The sequence below is a fragment of the Larus michahellis genome, chromosome 11 (genome assembly GCF_964199755.1).
Source record: "Larus michahellis chromosome 11, bLarMic1.1, whole genome shotgun sequence".
Classification (NCBI taxonomy): domain Eukaryota; kingdom Metazoa; phylum Chordata; class Aves; order Charadriiformes; family Laridae; genus Larus; species Larus michahellis.
In genome coordinates, this window is record NC_133906.1 from 7,887,276 (window position 1) to 7,897,322 (window position 10,047).

Genomic DNA, 10,047 nt, shown 5'->3' on the forward strand with positions numbered 1-10,047 from the left:
TTGGTTTTTTAATAACAAAAATGCATACTCTTTATACCATTATTGCTTAGGAAATAGATAACATCCCTTCTAATACCCTGTGCACAGGATACTGTAGCAAACCACTTAATGTGCAATAATAGAGTATTGACTAGGCATAGTGATATGCAAGACAGTGCTCCCGCCAGGTTAGACAAGTTCCATGCTGTTACAGCCTCTGTAGTAACACATTTGTTCCACGTTAACAAAAAGTTTTTGAAAAGAGATTACCTCCAAGGCATAAAAAGATCAAATTTAAATGAAATAGTCTGTGGTTATTTCATAATAAACAGTGTTAATAATAGTCAGTGTTTATTTCATAAACAAAAAGATCATACTTTTTTTCTTTTGCCAGTAACGGCTCTATGAATGGGGTAGTTTGGAGTGCTCTATATACACACCACAAGAAGGCAATACCATATTTCCCAGAAGTACAGTACTGTCATAGGCAAAAAGCATTGCACAGACTCTACATTCTTAAGTCTTCTTCAGTTAATCCTGAACAGATGTGACCAGGCATACTTCACACAAGCATAAGAGACTCTCTTTGGCGAACTCGCTCCTGCAGGCACAATGCACTGTGATCAGTGCTCAATCCACTGGACAACATACTCTTAACTTCCTTAAGATCTTAGCTATTTCCCAACTTCTCAGCACACTTACTGCACTTCCACTGTAACACTGACAACATCTGGCTTTTCAAGCAGACAAAATAAGCAGCTGCCCTGGGCCAAAGACCATCGGAAATACCGTAACACCCAAAGTCCTGCTGCTCCCTGAACCAGCACCTTAGAAGACAAATCAGCGCAGCCACTTCATGGTGACAGCACAAAGCAGGGACCATGGTAATGTAACACCTCCACTCCTCCCATCCTCCAGTAGCAGTAAGATGGGCACGGCAAACCCTTTAGGCTTACCTCATCTTCTCAGAAGAAACATGACTGTGTCACATCTCTTTATGTGGAAGAGCATAACGGAGTTACCGATAAGCCATGACTCAGCTTTGGGTTGACACTTCTTGTACAAACGTATTTGGATGCAGAGAAAAGAGTGAGAATATGTGAGAGCAACAACTCTGCAGACACCAAGGCAATTGAAAGAGGGGGAGGAGGTGCTCCAGGCACTGGAACAGAGATTCCCCTGCAGCCTGTGGTGAAGCCCAGGTAGGTCCACAGTGGAGCAAATAGCTCCCTGTAGCCCATGGAGGATGCCAGGCTGGAGTAGGCGGATGTGCCCAAAGAAGGCTGTGACCCTGTGGGAAGCCCACACTAGAACAGGCTCCTGGCAGGACTTGTGACCCTGCAAGGGAACCACACTGGAGCAGTCTGTTCCTAAAGGACTGCACTCAGTGGAAGGGACCCACACTGGAGCAGTTCATGGAGAACAGCAGCCCATGGGAAGGACCCAGGCTGGAGATGTTCATGAAGGACTATCTCCCATGGGAGGGACCCCATGCTGGAGCAGGGGAAGAGTGTGAGGAGTCCTCCCCCTGAGGAGGGAGTGGCAGAGACAACATGTGATGAACTGACCACAATCCCCATTCCCTGTCCCTTTGTGCCACTGCTGGGAAGGAGGTAGAGGAAATCACGAGTGAAGTTAAGTCCAACTGGGGTAGGCAGAAGGTGTTTTAAGGTTTAGTTTTTATTTCTCATTATCCTACTCTGATTTCATTGGTAATAAGTTAAACTAATTCCCCCAAGTCGAGTCTGTTTTGCCCGTGAGGGTAATTACTGAGTGATCTCCCTGTCCTTGTCTTGACCCATGAGCCTTTCGTTGTATTTTCTCTCCCCTGTCCAGCTTAGTAAGGAGAGAGACAGAGCAGCTTTGGTGGGCATCCAGACAGGGTCAACCCACCAGAACTGTAAATAAATAATTCCCCCAAATTTTCATATGCAGTACATTTCACTCCACCTGTAAAAGTACTCCTTCATGAAAAGAAAGCAAATTTTTATAGGCAGCTGTACATACCAGCATGAAAAAAAAATAATCTTCATACACAGCAAAGCCATCTGCTCCTTTCAGAGGGAGTTTACGTTTGCCTTAAAAGGACTGAGGCAGTTTGTAATTTAGTCAAGTTTTGGTTGGTTGGGCAGTTTTTCTTCATTAGTTTGTTTGTCAACGAAGAGTTAAGAGGTAGTTTTATATACTACATTTGCCCTTGGGTCTTCCTGACAGAGGTTCCTCATTTTCAAAAATCACTGTTTTCAATTTTTTCTAAATATTTCTGTCTCCCATGACACCATATGAAAAATACAAAAAAAAACCCCACAGAAGGCTTACTGACATAAAGAACAAATAGCAACACTGCCTATGCACTGAATTCTGTCAAACAGAAAAAGCTAAACAAGTGGGAAGAAAAATGTTTTCCAGATGCAATGAACTTAATGAAAAGATTAAGGACGTGCACTACTCATAAATGCTGAAGTAGAACTGTTCAGAGATGGAGACAGAAGAGGAAAAACAGCAATAAGCAAAAGGAAAAATAATATTCTAGGCAATTTCTTTCTTTTGGAGGGCAGGTAACTGGAGAAGAACCAAAATATTTTTCCCACAATGCACAAGGTGTTTAAATATTTTGCAACATCGGAAATGCAGTTAGCAGAAGGGAGACATAAAACAACCAAATGTCAGCTCTCATGAGACTTCAAAATATTTCTATTTTCAGTAGAAGCATTTGGAGGCAAAGGAGTGGAAGCTTTTTCTTTTCTTTTTTTTTTTTTCTTTTTAAGAAAGGAATATGTGAAACAGATTGCTCTACAATTGCTTTTGCTTTTCCAACAAACTGATTTTACTGAAAACAATTTTTCCAGTCCAAATTTAAAACTTCAGCTCACTGATTTTAAGCTGAGTTTTAGACCTCTTCCTTAAAAATTTCACAGGAAAAGAGGCTGATCTGCATGAAGGTAACATTTACTCCCACGTACAAGTTCTGTTACCCCCCGAAGTCCCACTAAATGGAAAACTATAGATCAATGAAACTAAGTACTTTACATCATGAGTAAGAATCATAAAATATAGCCTTGTGTGCATTGCCACACACTTACGAAGTAATTTTACTGAAGTTTTGATATATGTTCCATTTATAGCTCTAAATTTAAAAAGTGCTTTGTTTTTTATACAGACCAAACATTAGGGTATATGCACCTTAATGATGTCATTAAACACTGCAGAAGTGTTATGAATCCTCAAGGAAGGGACTTCAAAGGTGCTTTGGGAGAAGAATCCTTGTCCCGTTGATGCTATGACTGCAAGACAACACTCAAGTTCCAAATATTGTAGCAGAGATTGTTTTGACATCAACCAAAATAATCCACATGAAAAACACACAGATAAAAATAAAATCACTCTATAGTATGTGTTTCTGCACTCATGCAGCTGCATCCCAAACCCTTTTAATACCAAGTTAGCCAAGGGAGAAGAGGATACAGTAAGCACCTGCCTGCTGTAAGGCAGCCCAAGGCCCTTCACCTGGTACAGGCAATCACCATTACAGCTTTCTTTTCAGTTGAGTGCAACACAGCTAACAAGCAAGACTTTTGGAAAAAAATTTCTCCTGCATTTAGTCATTCATGGTTTTGGCCTACTAGGGCTTAGACCACCTCCCTTTCTCCGGTGCTAAACAAAAAAAAAATAATGCTTCATCCTATTAGTTACCCAGAACTACATCAGGAAGATTAACCTTGTACAAGAGTGCTGTAATATATTAAGACATACATAGGAACAAGGCAGTCTTAGTGAGGAAGCAATGAACTGATGTTTGAAGGCCATCTTCCCAGGAGTCCATGTAATATCTAGCTTCTTTCTATTCCTTTCTTTAACTTCATCTTCCTGCATAACTTCAAGGAAAACACTTAACCCTTCTTTGTCTCAGCTTCCCCATCTGTAAAATAGGAATATTAGTACACTGTTCTCTATGCTTTGAGGTGTTGTACTGCTTTTCTCATTAACATCTGTGAAGTGCTTTTCACTTCCTTACAGTGTATCAGTTGTGAAGTGCAAAAATCGTACTGCAAATATGAAGATATTTTATTGATGTCTTTAGAGAGTGGCAAGCAGGGCCATGAATGAAAAAATGCATAGATGTACAATTAACATAGATTAAAATACAAAATTAGCATACAAATACAAACACCTGCCAAACAGACAAATATACTGTACAATAACTACACAACTACCACTATTTAAATTCTACATCTGGGCCACTGGTAGTCTACAGAAAACTCTCTGTGATAATTAAAGGAAAAAAATCTCTTAAGGGTCAGTCAAATTTTGAAAGTGACCAAATTTTCTCAAAAGCCCGTCAGTCAGTCTCCCAGTACAGAAACAATGCATCCCTCTATTGTCTATATGTAACAAGAGCTCTGATGTGCTAATTCATTTGCTGCTCTTGTTCCAAGTGAAGACAAGACAAGACAAGGGGGACTTGGTGCAAATTGAACTAATCGGCAACACTTGATCAACTCAATTAGCTCAAATCAGCCCAAGTGTGCGTCTGTCTACAGTTACAGCTCAACACGGATGCAGTCAGGTTGTAACAGCAAATTACATGCAAAGAAATGCAGACTTCCTCTGCCTGCCCTCCAAGCTGGTCAGAGGCTACCTGGTTTGAAGTTCCACAGCCGTGTTAGCTAAACACCATGTCCTGCTCAGGTGGCCTAGCTAAATTCTTGCCTATGTCGACATGAACTGGGAATATTTCCAAGGAAGACATTTTGTTCATAATTAAATGAAACAAGCAGGAATGGCACAAACAATACCGGTATTCTAAGAAAAATTTCTGCATAAAACTAGAGAGTATGGATACCTTATATAGGTTTACAATGCAACAAGATAGGACTGCTTTGTAGGACAAGAGAATCACATCTTAGGTGATGTTGACAATTAGTCCTGAGATTCCTATGTGTGTCTATGCAGAGGAAACAACATGAAACAAAAGGAAATTTAACCAGCTTGCCTACTTTTCTCTCCTTTCTCTGCTGCCAAGAAATCATGGTGGATACTGAGACATGGACAAATTACTGCACTGAAGAGTATTGGTGATTTTATTGATGAGTCTCTCAAATCATTACTAAAACAAACTAAGTTGTTCACTTCTCAGCTAGAGCCAAACGTACCTATGACTATTATCTCAGCCTTGGCTGATGATAAATGAGGCTACCTTACCCACTCAGGTCCTTGACCCAAATTTATAGTTAGTCCAGTGACCTAGCCAAAACCTTTGAAAGACCAATGTCTCATGATGCTCGTCTCTACTCAACCTACTCCTTGGCAACTCTAATTGCAACTCATCTGCCAAAACAGATATTCTTCAATAATTAACACAGCTGCCACAGTACTTCATGAAAGTCTCTTGCTCTCCCTTGTCTGTCCTCCATAGTGATTATACAATTCTTTGTAGTTCCACTGAGTGCCTCAAACTTTTCTTCTTTGGATGACAGGAAGAAAAAATGTGCTACTTCATACAAACTCTAAAAATAATAAATAAAAAAATCACTGGTTGCAGTTAATTGCTTATAACAACAACCCAATGCCTATCTGAAATTATAATTTACTGCAAAAGGGCGCTGTACAAAAATAGAGACGGCAAAGACCGTGATTCTGAGGACACCCAAATTGCACATAAAGCAGGCAAATTACTGCTAGTTTTGAGGAGTGAGGTCAGGGAAATACCAGGATAAGACTCCTGCCAAACATACAAAAGAACTTGACCTACAAAATAAAAATGCTTTCTACATTTAAATCTGGGTACGCTGATGCTTGGGGAAGTGGGGTTGTTGATTTGTTTTCTTTCGGCTCTTTTTTTTTTTGTGTGTCTTGTTTGGTTGGGTTTGGGGTTTTTTTTCCTTTGAAGAGGAGGGAGGTTTTGTGAGGGTTTGGGTTTCTTAAAGAATATTTCCTTGCAGAGCTGTGGCAGACTGACCTCTGCAGGACTACTCACTCGTGTAAATGCACACTTGTGCTCAGCCTTTAGGGACAGACAAGTCAATATTCTACATCAGAAGCAAAGATGCTGGTGGGAAGCAAACGTCTAACTCGCTCCACTGAGTTGACGACTTGACTTCCAAGAGTCAAGTGATAACGCAGTAACTGAACTGAATTTAAAGCCTGTACCAGTTTTGGCTAGGACAGAGTTAATTTTCTTTACAGTATCTTTGTATGGTGTGTTTTGGATTTGTGATGAAAACAGTGTTGACACAGGGATGATTTAGCTATTGTTGAACAGCGCTCACTCAGCCTCAAGGCTTTCTCCATTACTCGCACTGCCCCACCAGCGAGTAAGCTGAGGCACACAAGAAGTTGGGAGGGGACACAACCTGAACAGCTGACTGCAATTGACCAAAGGAATATCCTGTACCATATGACATCATGCTCAGCAATAAGAGCTGGAGGAAAGAAGAAGGAAGGGGGATGACACTCAAGAGTTACAACCGTTTGTCTTCCCAAGCAACCATTCATTACACATGATGAAGCCCTGCTTTCCTGGAGATAGCTGAACATCTGCCTGCCAATGTGAAATAGTGAATTAATCCTTTATTTCGCTTTCTGGTTTGCTTGTGCAGCTTTGTTTTACCTATTAAACTGTCTTTATCTCAACCCACAAGTCCTCTCACTTTTACCCTTCTGATTATCTCCTCCATCCTGCTGGATGAAAGTGAGAGAGCAGCTGTGTGGGGCTTAGCTGACAGCTAGGGTTAAACCATAATAAATACCTACCCTCATTGTTTGTCTACCCATCATTTTATCTTTCTCATGAAAATCTTTGCCCAACCACACTTTCAACTATTACAACTCACAGACTTACTCTGATGTAGGGTTATAAGATGTCTGCATAATAAGCTGGTATCTTCTAGGAATGGAAAAAATAGTGAAGAGCCAAAGCTAACGGATGTTACCATCATCCCTCATCAATTTTCAAGGAAGAGACGCCAGTGCTTTCAAGTTCCCCTTTATACTTAAAAAAAAAAAATAAAATAAAAAAAAAATCTAACAGCCTTTAAAAGAATTTCCCTAATTAATAATAATGATCAGATTCCACAATTGCAGCATTTGTATTTTTTCTGACTTAGTACTGAAGTAGTGCAAACAATCATCAGCACTACTGAAAAAATTAGACCATATCTATCTTCCAGAACCTACATTTTGGCATTGCCTTTGACAGTAATCATTCAAGCTAAACCAGAAACAAAGTTTAACAAAGAAAGTTATTTTAAAAAATTAAAAATAAAAATAAAAAACACAAAAACAAAACCACCAACCACAAATGCAGTATACTACTTCAGTGTTTATTAATATTCAAGCCACATATTATTATCCTCCACATAGTCACCCAAGCAGAAACAAACAGATATACCTTACAGGAGTGTTATGAGATTAATTAGTTAATAACTATAAAACAATTTGAAGGTGTAAAGCCATGTTACAGAAATGCTAAGTGCTGTAACATTATATATGTAGAAATGAAGGTGAGCTTGCCAGAAATTCTGACTGCATGCAAAGTAATTACAGAAGCAGTTCAAATTATTTTCTTGCTTAATATAACAAACCATGTCCCAGCCCATCAAACCATTGTTTCCAAGGAGTGAATATTGAGTGGAACTAACAGCTCACAATAATGGAACTATTCTCCAGAGAACACAATACATATAACTACCTCCTAAGAAATAAAACTGGAACAAAGCAGACAAACTCAGGATGAGCACAGGAACCAGGCTGACGCTTTTATCCATGCAATGCTAGAGGAATTCTAAGAGAAGCTTAAGAAGAACATCCCAAAATAATAGTGTTAATCCTATCTTTTGTGCCAATGCAGTGCCTATTAAGCTCGCTTTACCTAGGGAGTACAACATTAGCAGCAATACCTCAAAACCTGCTAGAATGCTTTAGGAATATGCATATATATACACATGCACACACATGTACATACACTAGAAGTCAAGGCCAGATTCCGGACTCAGCTCCGGCAGATTTAACTCAAGGAATGATAGCAATTTCACAGGAGTGACTCCACACTTATCAGGAAACGAAACCATATTCCAAACCAGAGGTCTAATTCTGAGCTTGTCAGTTTTCAGAGCAGTGCACATCTCCAGATCAAGCCAGTATTACTGCACAACAGTATTAACAGAGCTATGGAGTAACACAGTTAGCTAACCTTGAGAAGTGAGAAATATAATGATGGGACAAAGGAAAAACGTAAACAACAACAACAAAAAAATACTGCCAGTGCTACTTTGAATTTCCACATTCCTACATCATTATCCAGCTATTTCAAAGTTAAAGATTCCTGTGAAACTGTCCTCTTTTATGTTACATGACACTACTGTGTAACTGGCCAATGACATGCTGCTCCCCAAATCTGCATATTTTAATAACACTGATCAACTAGCTTACCTTCATTTAAAAAAAAAATACTGAATTTTTGAAAGACTAAATTTTTAGCCTTTACCAAACGCTCACATACTACAATCCTAACTACACAGCCTCACGAAACGCGTGTTCTTTGAAGAAGTGCTGGGTCAACTTGAAAACACCAGCCTCCGGCTCTCCAATGGAAAGCACACACGTTCAGAGACAGACATACATGTATGGGAGAACAAATGGCCCACAAAAATATGGTCAGCATCTCCTACACTGATGGGATTGACTGTAACTGCATACTCAGTAATCCATAAAAGAGGCACAAAAGCAATGATGTTACAATGCGAGTAACCAGAGGAAAGACCAAGAAGAGCTCACCTCCCGGACAGTGCAAGAGATGAGTAACAGCCTCCTCATTTCAACTGCCAGAGGGGCTAGCTGGGATGCAAAGCTTCTTTGCTGGGCAGGCTCTCTTGACTCAGCTATGCATTCTAAGATGCCTGCAGCAAATGAGATAACATCTTTTTGTCAAAACACACACACACCGAGAACCAGTGAGATTAGGTCTAGGCTACAACCAACCCCTACAGCAGCTGTCTGCAGTTTTGTTTCTACTACCCCAAAATTAAGTGTCCATAGAGATTTCTGTGCGCATTGTACTACCATTTCTAAAGCTCCACCTGAAACCAAAGCTGATGTGACAGCAATAGAGAAATATTCGCACTATGTTTTCTTTAGTTTTAACTTTCCTCAGTGCATTCTCAATTGCTTATAATTTTCCTTGCTGTTCAGTTTACAACACTAAACTCAGGATAATTTCAAACAATCTTTGCAAAGCCTCCTCATTAACTAGCTTTACCAAGTTCTGCTGCACTAATCTTTTGTCAACTCCATGACCAGTGTGGGAAACATTCTCTTGAAGCTGAGAAGAGGACAGCAGAGATTCAACCCATGAAAACGTAATGGACAGAAGACAATCTCTCAGAGATTGCTTTCCATAAAATTGAATTGGCAACATCTGCTCAATCTACTGTAGATAAACAGTGAACTATTTTCCAACTCATTAACTCAGAGGATAAGATATTAAATAAACCCCAGGGGCCTCATGCTTTTTTATCACATTTAAGGCTTGTCCCAAACTCAAATTAGTTCTTCTGTGCAAGAGAGAACCTAAGAATTGAGTTGCAGTTACACAGCAAACACATACCCATTTAAATCCCCGGATGACCCCCCAAAAAAAAGGCCCTGCTTAATCTTACTGTGTTTCTAATTACTAGTCACTTAGCCTAAATTATTAACCATGTCCTCGGCAGTGATGTATGGTACATGTAAATCTCCAAACAGGATTCTAATAGAATTATCTAATTCTATTAAACCACAAACAACTACCCATTAAACATTTATTAGAAAGCTTGCATTCACTTAAAATAGATTGGAATGTCAGCAAAACACTTTGCTAATCCCTTCTTCATTTCAGCCTTCTATGCTAAGTATTCAAAATGAGCTAATCAGAATCACACTTATTGATTAAGTACAAATTAGTTGGCTAATCAAAATCAATAAAAATAAAAAGATCTGAAAAGAATTTACAAAGCAGAGTATGGATTTCTCTTAAAAAATATATACTCTGTTTAAATAAACACGTTTGTTAAATTCAAGATTATTTGATCA